Raw genomic sequence first — 12,753 nt, forward strand, 5'->3', positions numbered from 1 at the left:
GTTGGTGGCTATGTTGCAAAACTGTTAGACCTATTAGTAGTAAGGTTTTTTAACATTAAGGATATTGATGATACTTGAGATGTGAGTGAAGTAAGAGGGTCTACTTCATGTATTCCAGCAACTCGTCTTCTTGACGCTGCTCGATTGGTTGGTCATTGGTAATTGTTACTGGCAATCCTCTCAATGAATTCATAAGCCTCGTTATAATACTTAGAAAGGAGTGCACCATTAGCAGAAGCATCCACTACCATCCTTGTGTGAGCATTGAGACAATTATAAAATGTCTCAAGTTGGATGTAATGTGGGATTCCATGATGAGGGCACTTTCGTAATAACTCTTTTTATCTTTTCCATGCCTCATACAAGGACTCATCATCCATTTGTTGGAAGGCAATGATCTCGTTCCTCAACTTAGCATTCTTGCTAGGCGGGAAATACTTCATAAGGAATCTTTCTACTAACTCTTGCCATGTGGAAATTGAGTTCGGTGGCAATGAGTTCAACCAGGCTCGAGCTCTATCCCTCAGTGAATATGGGAATAGCTTCAATCATTATGCATCTTCGGGTACTCCAGCTAATTTGAAAGAATCGCTCACCTCCATAAATATTCTTAAGTGTAGGTAAGGATCTTCGGTAGGCAGTCTACTGAATTGGCCCACTGTCTGAAGCATCTGGAATATGACTGGCTTCAGCTTGAACTGTTGTGTCTTAATTTCGGGTTTCCTAATACCCTGATTAAGATCATTAAATACTGGCACGGCATACTGTCGTAAAGCTCTATCCTTATCATCAACAATAAGGAGGGGATTTTGAGTAGTGTTTGCTCTGTTTCCTTGGATTGGATTTTCAAAGTTCATATCTTCGGTCCTTTTCTGATTTGTTTTTCTTCTTCCCTGTCAGAAAGTTTGTTCAATCTCAGGGTCTACAGGGAGTAGATCAATAATTTGGTCAATACTCATAAACACCTGAAATAATCACAGAAAAATTAAATAAATTAATAATTAAACAGGAAAAATAAACCAAAATGTAAAACTAACAAATTCACAAATAATGACTTTTTTAAAACAGTCCCCGGCAACGACGGCAAAAACTTGGAACGACAGAATTGTGCAAGTGTACACAATTACAACAAGTAATAAAGTGAAAAGTAAATGTCGAGTTATCGTACCCACAAGGACTGTGAAAGGATTATTTATGAATGCAATTTAAAACACTTTGGTGAGGAAAAAATATTTCGTTATAAAAAGGGTGATTAAGATAAATCAGATTTTAAACTAAATAACTAAAGAAATAAATCACAAATGAACAATTTCAAAATATTATTTAATCAAGATGACATAATTGTGTTGATTTAATTACATTTATTTAACTTAGAATTATTAAACTCATGCTTATGTTGTTACGAATAAATTCACGGCAACTCGGTAATTTGCTAACATATGAACATATTCACCTACACAAATCGATTCATCTCTTAACATATCCTTATGTTAATTCAAACGATTAAACAGAATTTAATAAGCAAACATGTTATGGCACATACTTACTCATTAAATTGAACTAATTGCTTGCATATCCCTATGTTAATTCAACTGATTAATTAAATCTAATAAGCACATAAAAGACTATGTAAGGTAACAAGGTATTCCTACCTTGAAACAGTTTAATCACAATCATCTTGCAAGTTATGAAAGGCAAGTGTATCGCCAGATACATTGCTAATTTAACCTTCAGCTACCTTAGAAGAATAAACATGCACTGATTAAGTATTGCATCCATTAATTACAATTTCAATCCATTTAATTAATTAATTCATTAGCTACCTCACAATTGTAATGCAAGAATAACTTAGGCATGATTTCACTTAATCAAGCATTTTACCGAGGCCTATAATAGCATAAACAGAATTTTAATAATTTAAGTAGATGAAATGTAATCAAACCAACACAAATTAAATTTAAGCTAAACTGATTAAATTAACCATTCCAACAACATAAATATTCATAGATATGCTCATCATAACAACAACAAAAATTAAAGAGATAGGGAACAAGAATCAAATCCAGTGTTTTTCCGTGGCTTGACTAGGTTGCTCCGTCTTCGTTCTTTGTTTTGCTCGCCGATCAAGGGTGCTATGAACACTTCAATGTTGCTAAAAAATGGCTGAATAATAACCCTTTCCCAGGGGGAGAAATTGGCATAAGAGCAAGGGACTTGAAATGGAAAATTGAGAGGAGAAAGTGAGAGAGGAGAGAAGAGATGTGAATCAATTGAGGCATGTTTTGAATGATCAGCCAAGGGGGGTTTCATAGCTGAATGTGGCAGCTAAAATTTTATAAAAATAGCAGCTAAAGAGCCACCCCTTGGCCGGCCATCTATGTGGCAAAGTTGATAGCTTCAACTTTGTTAAACACGGCTTGAGGCAAACCCATAAAGTCGCCAATTGTGGAGCGGCTTGATTGCAACTTTGACAAGTCTTCAAGGGCTTCTTTGCAAGCTTAATTAATCAGCTAATAAGCTGATTTGGGTCAGCATATGGATGGTTTTGGGCTGCCTAATCCTTGGCTGGATCAGTTCAATTGGTTCAGTTCAACTAGACCACTTTTTCTATAATTAATTAATAATAATTTATTTAGCCCAAATTAAATTGGGTATAAATTAAAAGTAATTATATTTTGAATTAATATACATAATTGGACCGTCTTAGGCTGGAAATTAATTCGCCTCGATACTTCAAATTGCTGCTCAGTTTTGTGCTTCTAGTAGTGTCTGCCGAGCCATTTTTCGCCCTTTGTGCAAATCTATCGAAAATAACCAAAATTCATCAAAAATAATTATAAAATTAAATAAATTTCAATATGTTCATATTTTAAGTGCACTTTCATATTTTAAGTGAACTTTAATTATTTTATAAAAATTAATTACTTTTCGACAAGAATTTAATCGAATTCGCATGAATTTAAGTTAAAAAGGGTATGAATAAAGAGTGCACATTTTTGTGTTTACAACTACACGGGCCTTCAACAGGGCCATGTTAAGAGGAAACATGGGTGTGTGCCCCTATTTGCATTGAATTTTTTTCAAAGTTTTCAAAAGTGTTCGTTTTATTCTTGAACCGTTTCTAAAGCGTGTTTTGGGCCTCGCAGGTCATATTAGGGCCGTTAAGAGGAAGTTTGAAAGTTTTAAATTTGAGAAATCTTTTATGACCTAAAAATGTTTGTATGCATGTGTATAAATGCATCAAACCCTGTCCCAGCGTAGGATATGGGTAAGGGGTGTTACATCCCACACCTAGAATCATCTCTTCATAGAGATTTTAGCAATTAAATCCTCTTAAAGACCCCTTGGTCGGCCACCTTGGAGAGCTATCATCAAAGGAGCAAAGTGAAGAAGTGAAGGAGCCTTATCAGTCAGAGTCTTGGGTGACAACAGCTTTAATTTGGGTTTAATCTTTCTTTTCTTTAATTTAATTTAGAAATGTTTGCTATGTGTTCTTTGTTCTTGTTTACAACAATGTTAGCTTAATTTTATTTAAGCTAGAATGATTGCTTTGATTAAATAATATTTATTTGATTCATGCTTGAAATTTTTGTGCCTCAATCGATTGTGTTTTCAATTAAAATCAAGTCTATATTTCGTTCATACGTGATTGAAATGCACCTGAATTAGTTGAGCGATCCTAACCAGACGACTGCTAGTGGACACATAATTGAAATGTGCATGCTCAATTTAGATCCTAACCCGATTAAATTGCAGGTTGCATAACAAATCTAACCAATCTCTGTTATCTACATAGTTTTATATTTGTGTGATTAAAATATTTCAAACCTAACACGCCCCTGTTACCTCACATGAATTCTAAGAAACCCTGATTAAATAAGGATCAGTAAAATGCATATTTACTAAGTAAAGGATTCTAAAAGGACCTAAAGTGGTTTCCAAACTCATGAAAGATTGAGTTGCCATGGAATGTTTTTCTAAATGTTATTAAGCATGTTGATAATAAATTGAGTTTAATTAAAGTAATTGTCCTAGTTTATTTTGGTTATAATTGTTGCAAATTGTGTTTAATTGTGCTAAAATCTATTTCATTCATATAGTTTGCATACTTAGGGTAAATTGCATTAGGGATCATTGCATTTAGTTTAATATGTTCAATTTTAATCAACATTCTCAACCATATTGTGTTTTTATTTACCAATTTGTTAGTATAATTTTACAATTAAGTGATTTAACACAAATACAATCCCTGTAGAGACGATAACTCGATACTTACTTATATAATAGCCCGATTTAGACCTTATTTGGAATAGTGGTTTCGGGACCATGAATCCGAGTTAAAAAAATATTTAAAATTTATTTTCTATGTTTATTATGTGTGAATTTATACGTGTTAATTTTTCATGTTTTAATTTTACTATTTGGATGCCGATTTATTAAAAAATGGTTAATAGTGTAAAGTGAAAAGTTAATAGTTAAAAATGAAAGTGCTTAATTGAACTTGTATTATTAATATGAAGCACTTATAATGCAATTAGGCCAAAACTAAATGAGTTCGACGGTTAAAGGCATGGTTTATGATGGTTTATTATTTTATAACCAAGGTTAAATAGGTAAAATGATAATAATGTTATATAATATAAATCATAAAATAATAAAAGCCATGCATGGTCATCTTTTGGTAGCCTAAATTAGCTAAAGGGAAAGAAAAAAAGAGGAGAAAGCTATATTCGGCCATTGTTTAGCTTAATCAAGGTATGTAACTAGCTCTGTTTTTGATAATATTTACGTTTTTGAAATCGTTGCAGTGTAATGTACAAAGCCATGCTTGAATTTCTAATTTTGATGAATATTTTGAGTTATGACATTGATGAATAATTAATTTTTGTGATGTTAGTTGATGAATTATGAATGATATGTTTTGAATTAATATGTTTTGTGTTGGAAATTTTGATGAATTTGAGTAATTAGGGCTAAATTGCAAAAATAATAAATTGAGGGACTAAAATGTGAAATAAATGAAATGTATGGACTTGTATGAGCATGGGTAACTTTCAGCCTAAGCATGATGTGTGCAAATTTTGCATGTTTTATGTTTTGTGCAATTCGGACTAAATTGTAAAAAGTGTGAAAAGTTAGGGGCAAAGTGGTACTTTTCCCATTTATGTGTTTTTGGACTAAATTGAAAGAAATTTTGTTTGAATGAGTTTAATTTGAATATGTTTAGCTCAAGAACCAAAGAAATCGGATTTGGATCAGGGGAAAACCAAAGTTGTCGAATAATCGTTCTATTCTGATTATCGTTGTCCGAGATAAGTTTATAAGCAAATAGATGTAAATTTTAAATAAATACGAGTTATATATATGATTAAATGAATAATGTAAAAGTATATAAGTGGTAGTCGAATGTGTATATGCTTGGGAGCTATGTTTACAAATTCAATTAGGCCTAGATGTGACATCCGAAAGCCCTGTACGAACCTTAGGAATAGTTAGGATACATATGTCATGACATAGGATTTTCGATATGTGATTATGTGTAAGACCACGTCTGGGATGTTGGCATCGATATGTGATTACGTGTAAGACCATGTATGCGACATTGTCATCGATATGTGATTACGTGTAAGACTACGTCTGGGATGTTGGCATCGATATGTGATTACGTGTAAGACCACATCTGGGACGTTGGGATCGATATGTGATTCTGATATGTGTTTGCGAGTAAGACCACATTTAATACGTTGGCATCGATATGTGACTCCAATATGTGTGTGGGAGTAAGACCACGTTTAATACGTTGGCATCGATATGTGATTTTGATATGTGTGTGCGAGTAAGACCACGTTTAATACTTTGGCATCGATATGTGATTCCGATATGTGTGTGTTAGTAAGACCACGTTTAATACGTTGGCATCGATATGTTTCGATATATGTGTGCAAGTAAGACCACGTTTAATACATTGGATCGATAGGTGATTCTGATATGTGTTTACATGTGACAGCCCAAAACTGACCCTAGTCGGGAAGTAGTTTCGGGACCGCTAAACCGAGTCACCGAAATGTTTGAATGTAAAATTTATTGTCTAGAATATGTAATTATGAATGTGTGAAAATTTCAAGTTCCGATTTAGCCGATTGCATGTGAATTCAGTTAGTAGGACTTGTGTGACACTTTTGAAAAGTGAAAGGCTAATCTATAAGGACCTAATAGTGCATGTAGTCAAAGGGGAGGACTTGCATGTCAAATTCCCCCCCAAGTTGTAGTGGCCGGCCATGACAAGGAATCATGGGCTAAACATGTCATGAAACATGTTTTGTTAGGCATTAGGGAGAAATAATAAACAAATAAGCATGGGTAATAAAGAAAGAAAAGAAAAAAAAATGGGAGTGTGAGTGTGAAACCCCATTGCCGTGTATTGTAGATGAAAAAAAAAGAAAAAAAATTGTTCATCCAACCTTGCATTCTCTCTTGACCGAAAATACTAGAGGAAGGAAGGAATTTTACTTCATGTTTGTTTTGGAAGAGGATTAGGAAGAGGTTGGCTAAACTTGCATCAAGATTAAGGTATGTTTGAGATTGTGCCATGAAATTCATGCATGTTTTTAGTTGCTAGCTTGATGTTCTTGGTAGCCCATGGTTCAAATCTTTGCAATGTCATGGGAATGAAATTGCCAAAGTAAATGTGGTGTAAATGCCATTGCATGCTAAATATCAAGCTTGATAATGATACATGTGATGGGGGATTGAGGACTCTTAGATTTTCTTTTAGCATTTTGAATGAGATGCTAAGTTTTTGTTTAATCATGACCAAAATTATGGTGTTGTGATGTATTTGGCCATGGTACATCCAAAAGTGTGATTTATGCTCATTGCATGGAAAGTAAGATTTGTGTTTTGAAATTTTGTTCGTGTTTAGTTACAATCAACTTGAGATTCGGCTCTAGCATATATATATGTATATATGTTGTACATGATGTATTGGTATGACATATATACTATTTCAAGGTGTATATTTGCTTGTGATGATGTTTCGATCATGAAGGAAATGATAGATGTGTATTGAGTTACATTATGGAATGCATTAGTTAGTAAAATGTATGCTGTTTTTTTGGTGTGGTATAAAGTGTATAATTGGCCTCAACATGGACATGCATATTCGCCACATGAGGGGAAATTGGTGTGCATGCACTCGGTTAGAGGCAAGCATATTGATGCCTATTCTTGGCTTAGAAAATTCGGCTAAAAGGAATATTAACTAATGTGTTGAGTTCGACTCATGATTTCGTACATATCGACTTTGATGCCAAATGAGTATATATATTGGCTAAGTACCTTGAATTCCTCTTCGATGCTCAAATGATTAAATCAATTTATTTGTCAAATTAAGCTCAAGAGCGAGGGAGCTAAATCCGATAAAGGGAAGGAAAAAGTAGTCGAGTAGCCGTCGAAATCGCTCGACAACATCCAAGGTAAGTTCTTGAGTAATAGAGCTTAAATTCTGAAATGATTAGATCATGTTTAAAGCAAATTAAAATCATGCTCTTTGTGTGTGGCTATTGAGCGAAATTGCAAGTGTAAAAAGTGCCTTGTGTTTGAGTTTTGCTATTGAAAATGAAATACGAATGTGTCATAATTTATTGACAATTGTGCTCGGTTATTCGAATGATGTCCGGGCTAAGTCCCGAAGGCTTTGTGCTAAGTGACTATATCCGGACTAGGATCCGAAGGCATTCGTGCGAGTTAATAAATCCGGGCTAATCCGAAGGCTTTGTGCAAGTTACTAAACCGGGTTAAGTCCGAAGGCATTCGTGCAAGTCGCTATAACGGGCTTCGTCCGAAGGCATTTGAGCGAGTCGTTATATCCGGTTAAATTCAAGGTACGTGATTCTAGAATAAGCAATCTTGCTGTAAAATTTCAGTTAATGCGCTTGAGAAAATTCCAGCAATGAGGTATGTTCATATGAGCTTGAATCAGTTGATTCCTTGAATAATATTCGCTCGATCGAGTAATGAGTTTCCGGTATGTGACTAAGGTGATCCCTTATGTATGATCATAGGGGTTGAAATGTGAAATGAGTATGATATTGAGAGTTTGTACATATGAAATTATCCGTTAGCTTTATGAATGCTAAGCTTTTGTTGTGCTGGAATTTCTTGCTCAAACTTACTAAGCATAAATTGCTTACTCCGTTTCCTCTGTTTCTCTGTCTTATAGATTTTGCTCGTTAGCTATCGGATTCGGGATCCTTGAAGTCGAAGTCATCCACACTATCAAAGCCCCATTTTGGTACTCTTTTAGTTGAACTTTGGATATGGCATGTATAGGACTACCCTCGGTTGTTTTCAAGTGCTTTTGTGATGTATATATGTACGGCCATGCGAAAATGGTTCGTAAAAGTGGAGTCTGAATTAGACCATTTGTGGTTTGTAATTTTATATGGTTTCATGATGTTATTATGGATTGGAATGGGAGTGTTGGTCACATGATCAGCCATTGGAATGGCTAAACATGATCATAGGAGGACCTATGTATGACTAGACTATAGTTGGTCCATGGAAACTACAAAATAGGTAAGGCCTACCTTAAAAACGGATGCTGCCAAGTTGCAGTGACGTGGATGTCAAAAATCACCAAAATTTGTAGGAAGGGTATTAAATTGTGAATAAGTTATGTAAACGAACCTTGACGAGTCTATTTTCATATGAAAGTAACGAAACGATCATATGAACAGTATACCGAGAGATATTAAAGTTCTCGTGAGACAGGGCCAGAACGGTTTCTGGGTCCCCTGTCGCGACTTTGAAAATTTACTATAAATTATCCAGAAATAATTAGAAGTCATGCCTTATATGTGCAGATTCCATTTTGAGTTTAGTTTCATTAGAAACAAACGGCACCAGTATTAAAGCCCTGTACAGAGAGATATTCAAGTTGTAACGTGCGAAGGTCAGCATAGTCGACCCCTGTAACATGGGTGATTTTAACTAATAAACTGTACCAATTGGCCCGACCAAAAATTCTAGAAATAAATCCATGGATGGATATATGAGACTAAATTCAGGGAAAATTTACGGAATCAGTTTCCGAGTTTTGAAACTCAAGATATGATTTTTAAGGTGACGGTGATGCAGTTTTCCAGCCTGTCTGGAAATGCCGAATTGGTCGGTACTTTAAGAGGATTTGTCTCGTTAACCCCTCGTGTCCGACACCGGCGATGGTCTCGGGTTCGGGGTGTTACAATTTTATTGGTATCAGAGCTACGGTTTAGTCGATTCTAGGACTACCGTGATATGTTTGGGGTCTAGCTATACATGCCATATAGAGATAAATTGATAGTGTGGTGATTTCTGACAATCTGAATTTGTGTTTGTTTATAGCAATGGATCCCGATCCCAACCGAGCAATAGCTGATGATGTGGAGAGTGTGGCGCTGCTCCGCGCAAGGGACAATGGCGGCGGACTCTCAACCTATGGCCAGCAATCCGAATGATCAGGCTAGGCAAGCCTTTTATAGTGTGATGAATGATTGGTTCAACCAATACATTCGAACTAACACTACTGTTCCACAACCTCCATTCCCGACTAATGCAACCCCAAGACCTACAATACCTCCGAATCGACCAAATAAGGTCAAGTAAGCCCCAATCGGCGAGTGATTGAAAACATGGGGCCACTGAATTTAAAGCTACGAGATGATGACGATGTCGAGCAAGCTGAATTTTGGTTGGACAACACTATCCGGTGCTCGATGAGCTATCTTGTACACGATGAGTGCTTAAAGTGTACCATCTCCTTGCTACGCGATTCCGCCTACTATTGGTGGAGTACTCTGACTTCTGTGGTGCCTAGAGAGCAAGTAACTTGGGAGTTCTTTCAAACCGAGTTCAGAAAAAAGTATATCGATCGAGATTCATCGACCAAAAGCGAAGGAATTTCTTGATCTTAAGCAAGGCTCTATGTCGCCATCGACTACGAACGAAAATTTGTGAGGCTTAGCGAGACGTGCGAGAATGCATTTCGTCGAAGCTATTATGTGTAAACGCCGAGGATGGGCTGAATGATGATATAAGGATGTTCGTTGGCATTCTCGAGATACGAGAGTTCGTAGTACTTGTTGAGCGAGCTTGTAAAGCCGAAGAGCTTAGAAAAGAGAAACAAAAAGTTGATGTGGGAACTGGAGAATTTCGGAAAAGGTCCTCGGGAAAGTCTCTTCAACAGGCATCGAAGAGATTTCAAAATGATGTGAGCCGGTCTAGAGGCGCTTCGGGCTTTTCTAGACGAGATCGCGATCGACCCCTGTGACCACACGAGTCACTTGATCGCCGATGGTGGAAATGATCGAGAGAGAGCGGAGTGTCTGCATTGTGGCAAATGGCATTCGGGGAGCTGTAGGTTCCGTGATCGCTCCTGCTATAAGTGTGGATCGGCCGACCACTTTATCAAGGATTGCCCGAGGTTGCTTGAACAAAATGTAAGTCAAAGTGGAAACCCGGTGCTACCACTTTGCTAGAGGTAGGCCATCCAAATACGGGCAATGCTAGTGGCGGTCGAGAGGGTCAAGAGATGCTACAACAAGACCCGAGGCTCGTGCTCTGCTAGGACTTATGCCATACGCCACGCCGAGGATTTGCCTCACCGGATGTTATTACCGGTACTTTCACTCTTTTCGATACTAATGTGATTGCTTTGATTGACCCCGGTTCTACTCATTCTTATATATGTGAAACCTTAGCATCCAAGAAGACTTTGCCTATTGAGTCTCTCGAGTTTGTAATTCGGTGTCAAACCCTTGGGTCATTACGTGCTTGTCAACAAAGTGTGTAAGAAAAGTCCCCTAGTGTTCCGAGGTTCTTGTTTTTCGCGGACTTGATGCTTTTGCCGTTCGATGAATTGACGTTATTCTTGGTTTGGATTGGTTGACCATGCACGATGCGGTTGTAAATTGCAAAAGCAAGACTATCGATTTGAGGTGCGAATAACGAGATAATTCGGGTTGAGTCTACGGACTTAAAGGGTTGCCACCGTAATATCGCAATGTTGGCCCGAAATATGTAAGAAAAGGGTGCGGCGTACCTTGCATATGTGCTCGATGACAAGGAGTCAGAAAAGAAACCCGAATCTGTGCTAGTGGTTTGTGAATACCCGGATGTTTTCCCTGAAGAATTGCCGGGTTTACCGCCTGTTCGGGAAATAGAATTTGGCATCGAATTGGTACCTGATACCACTCCAATTTCGATAGCTCCGTATCGTATGGCACCAACGGAATTAAAGGAGTTGAAAGCTCAGTTGCAAGAATTGGTGGACAGAGGTTTTGCTCGCCCGAGTTTTTCGCCTTAGGGTGCGCCAGTGTTGTTTGTGAAAAAGAAGGATGGAACCATGAGGCTGTGCATTGACTATCGTCAGCTTAATAAAGCGACGATAAAGAACAAATATCCGTTACCCGCGTATCGACGATTTGTTCGATCAACTGAAGGAGCCTCGGTGTTCTCGAAAATAGATTTGAGATCGGGCTATTATCAATTGCGAATTCGAGATTGGACGTACCCAAGACCGCCTTGAGCGAGATATGGTCACTACGAGTTCCTAGTGATGCCGTTTGGGCTTACTAATGCCCTGCGGTATTTATGGATTTGATGAATCGATCTTCGAGACCATATTTGGATCAGTTCGTAGTCGTATTCATTGATGACATCTTGGTCTATTCAAGAAATGAGACCGAACATCTTGAACACCGAGGTTAGTCTGCAAATTTTACGGGATAAGCGGTTATATGCTAAGTTCAGCAAGTGTGAGTTCGGATAAGAGAGGTTAGCTTCTTGGGGCATGTGGTATCGCAGACGGTATTCGAGTCGACCGAACAAAATTTCAGCCATACTTAATTGGAAGCCTCAGAAATATTCCGAGGTTCGAGCTTTTTGGGGCTTCCGGTTATTACCGACGATTTGTAAAGGTTTCTCAATGATAGCCACGCCTAATGACGGCTTACTCCAAAAGGATGTTAAGTTGAATGGACGGAGAAATGTCGAAAAGTTTCGATCAACTAAAAACTTATTTGATGAAGCCCCAATTCTAGTGCAACCCTGAATCGGGCAAAGAGTTTGTCATTTATAGTGACGCATCCCTACTTGGGTTGGGTTGCGTATTGATGCAAGAAGGGCGAGTTGTGGCCTATCGTCGAGACAATTGAAGCCACATGAGAAAAATTATCCGACCCATGATCTCGAATTGGTACGCCATCGATTCGCCTTAAAGATATGGCGACATTACTTATTTGGTGAGAAGTGCCATATGTATTCGGATCACAAAAGTCTCAAATATTTGATGACCCAAAGAGACTTAAATCTGCGACAAAGACGTTGGCTCGAGTTGTTAAAAGATTATGAGCTCGTCATTGATTATCACCCGGAAAGGCTAATGTGGTTGCGGATGCCTTAAGCGAAATCCGCTTGTTTTTCTGACGATGAATGTACACTTGTCTATCTTACCCGACAATGTGTTAGTAGCCGAATTAAAGGCCAAACCATTGTTGGCTCATCAAATTTGGGAAGCTCAGAAAGTTGATGAGGAGTTGCTTGCAAAACGAGCTGAGTGTGTTCTGAACAAGGAATCGGAGTTTCAAATTGATGATGACGATTGTTTGAGGTTCAGAAGTCGTCTGTGTGTTCCAAAGAATTCGGAACTTATTTCGATAATTCTGAACGAAGCCCATTGTAGCCGAATGGCAATCCACCCGGGGAGTACGAAGA

General features: G+C 37.6%; 1 non-coding gene across 1 annotated transcript; it reads left to right on the forward strand.

Moving 5' to 3' along the window:
- The first annotated feature begins 306 nt into the window (after positions 1-306).
- Positions 307-413, forward strand: LOC128292259 (small nucleolar RNA R71). The gene has a single exon (XR_008282243.1). It is a non-coding gene; the product is annotated as a small nucleolar RNA R71 (small nucleolar RNA).
- The last annotated feature ends 12,340 nt before the right edge of the window (positions 414-12,753 follow it).

The sequence above is a fragment of the Gossypium arboreum genome, chromosome 4 (assembly GCF_025698485.1).
Source record: "Gossypium arboreum isolate Shixiya-1 chromosome 4, ASM2569848v2, whole genome shotgun sequence".
Lineage (NCBI taxonomy): Eukaryota > Viridiplantae > Streptophyta > Magnoliopsida > Malvales > Malvaceae > Gossypium > Gossypium arboreum.